Source organism: Barbus barbus (assembly GCF_936440315.1).
Source record: "Barbus barbus genome assembly, chromosome: 15".
Taxonomy (NCBI): domain Eukaryota; kingdom Metazoa; phylum Chordata; class Actinopteri; order Cypriniformes; family Cyprinidae; genus Barbus; species Barbus barbus.
This window is the reverse complement of record NC_136743.1, coordinates 14,762,501-14,765,612: the sequence shown is the minus strand read 5'-3', so window position 1 is coordinate 14,765,612 and position 3,112 is coordinate 14,762,501.

Sequence of the window (3,112 nt, the reverse complement as noted above, 5' to 3'; positions counted from 1 at the left end):
TCTATCTATCTATCTATCTATCTATCTATCTATCTATCTATCTATCTATCTATCTATCTATCTATCTATCTATCTGTCTGTCTGTCTGTCTGTCTGTCTGTCTGTCTGTCTGTCTGTCTGTCTGTCTGTCTGTCAACTGTCTGTCTGTCTGTGTCTACCTATCTGTCAACTGTCTGTCTGTCTGTCTGTCAACTGTCTGTCTGTCTGTCTGTCAACTGTCTGTCTGTCTGTCTGTGTCTGTCTGTCTGTGTCTACCTATCTGTCTATCTGTCAACTGTCTGTCTGTCAACTGTCTGTCTGTGTCTGTCTGTCTGTGTCTGCCTATCTGTCTGTCTGTCTGTCAACTGTCTGTCTGTCAACTGTCTGTCTGTCTGTCTGTGTCTGTCTGTCTGTGTCTACCTATCTGTCTGTCTGTCTGTCAACTGTCTGTCTGTCTGTCTGTCAACTGTCTGTCTGTCTGTCTGTCTGTGTCTGTCTGTCTGTGTCTACCTATCTGTCTATCTGTCAACTGTCTGTCTGTCAACTGTCTGTCTGTGTCTGTCTGTCTGTGTCTACCTATCTGTCTATCTGTCAACTGTCTGTCTGTCTGTCAAGATTCAAGATTCAAATAGTTTTATTGGCATGGTGAAATAAATCTTTACATTGCCAAAGCTTTAATAACACTATACAATAAAAATAAATAAATAAATAATAAAATAATAATGAAAAAATAAAAATAATAATATTTTTTTATAGAAGTGCCTCTAGGCATATAGTGAGTGTGTTGGTAGTTCTGTCCCGCTGGAGGCTCTTTCGTTGTGACAGGACCTCACACACCTGGCGGCCAGGTTTGAGCTTGCTGGGCTTTCTACTAGCAGGTATGGGAGTTTGTCCATATTTGGTTTCTGAAGGAAGTCTTTGTGGTGAGTTGTAAAATGGGGATCGAAAGTGTCCCCAATTTGTGCATATTTAGGGCAGGATGTCAGGAAGTGCAGTTCTGTTTCCACTTCATTTCCTGTGCAGTGGGGACACAGCCGGTCTTCTTTTGGTAGCCAGGTCTGTCTGTGTCTGCCGGTCTCTATGGTGAGATTGTGTTGACTGAGTCTGTACATGCTCAGGACTTTTCTCAGTTTAGGGTCACTCACTGTACTCAGGTATCCTGCCAATTCATATTCTCTATTTAGGGCCAAATAGCATTCCAATTTACTTTGTAGGGCTGTTGCGTCTCTCAAATGTTTTAGGTATTTTTCTTTTTGTGTTTTAATTATTTGGTTTGGTCTGGCTACGTTTTTACCCTCAGTCATACATCATTGTTTTTGGGCCCATGACTGACAGAAGCTGTGCAGGAGGGTTAGATGCTGCTGTAGACCCTCTTTAGTGGGAGACAGCAGCACCAGATCATCAGCAAACAGGAGACATTTGACTTCAGTGTCTAGTAGAGTAAGACCGGGTGCTGCAGACTGATCCAGAGCCCAGGCTAACTCATTTATGTATATATTGAACAGTGTAGGACTTAAGCTGCAGCCCTGTCTCACTCCACGACACTGAGGGAGGAATTATGTGTGTTTGTTACCAATCTTAACAGCAAATTTGTTGTTTTTGTACATTGATTTGATGATGTCATATGTTTTTCCTCCGATGCCGCACTGCATAAATTGAAGAAAAAGACCTTCATGCCAAATGGAGTCAAAAGCTTTTTTGAAGTCAATAAAGCATGAGAAAATTTTGCTTTTGTTTTGGTTTATTTGATTATCGATTAAGGTATGGAGAGAGTATATATGGTCTGATGTGCAATATTTTGGTTGGAAGCCAATTTGACTGTCTGTCTGTCTGTCTGTTTGTGTCTATCTATCTATCTGTCTGTCTGCTGTCTGTCTGTCTGTCTGTCTGCTGTCTGCCTGTCTGTCTGCTGTCTGCCTGTCTATCTATCTGTCTGTCTGTCTGTCTGTCTGTCTGTCTGCCTGCCTGCCTGCCTGCCTGCCTGCCTGCCTGTCTGTCTGTCTATCTATCTATCTATCTATCTATCTATCTATCTATCTATCTATCTATCTATCTATCTATCTATCTATCTATCTATCTATCTATCTATCTATCTATCTGTCTGTCTGTCTGTCTGTCTGTCTGTCTGTCTGCTTGTCTATCTATCTATCTATCTATCTATCTATCTATCTATCTATCTATCTATCTATCTATCTATCTATCTATCTATCTATCTATCTATCTATCTATCTATCTATCTATATCTGTCTGTCTGTCTGTCTATCTGTCTGTCTGTCTGTCTGTCTGTCTCTGTCAGTCTGTCTGTCTGTCTGTCTGTCAGTCTGGCTGTCTGTCTGTCTATCTATCTATCCAGCTATCCATGTCTCTGTCTGTCTGTCTGTCTGTCTGTCTGTCTGTCTGTCTGTCTGTCTATCTATCTATCTATCTATCTATCTATCTATCTATCTATCTATCTATCTATCTATCTATCTATCTATCTATCTATCTATTCAATTCAATATTGCTTTATTGGCATGACTGTAAAAAATACAATATTGCCAAAGCTTGAAATATAATAACAATGAAAATATCAAAATAACAGAATAAAAACATTATAACAATATAAACTTAAATAAACATTTTAACAAATAAGAACTTGTGTGAACATTTCATACCACAGTGTTTAACATATAAACACACACAGGCTGAGGGTCACTGTGGTAGACAGTAGGGAAACACACTGAGGTCAGACATAATACACACATTACATACGTTCACCTGCTGTCTCTCAGGCTGTGGCACGTCCACACGTATCTCGCAGCCAGTGCTGCTGTCTGTCCCTCTCCTAGTATTATCTTTATTTGTTCCTCTTCAGTCATGGCTGTAAAGTTCCTTATGATGTTTGTGAATTTATTGATATATATGTCTCTGATTGATTTAAATTGGTAACAGTGAAGTAGGAAGTGTGTCTCTGTCTCGATCTCTCCTGTCTCACAGTGAACACACACTCTTTGCTCTCTGGGTAACCAGCTCTTTCTGTGTCTGCCGGTCTCGATGGCTAGTCTGTGCTCACTGAGCCTGTACTTGGTCAGGATCTGTCTCTGCTTTGTGTCTTTGACACTCTGGAGATATTCTTCTAATTCATAATTTAATT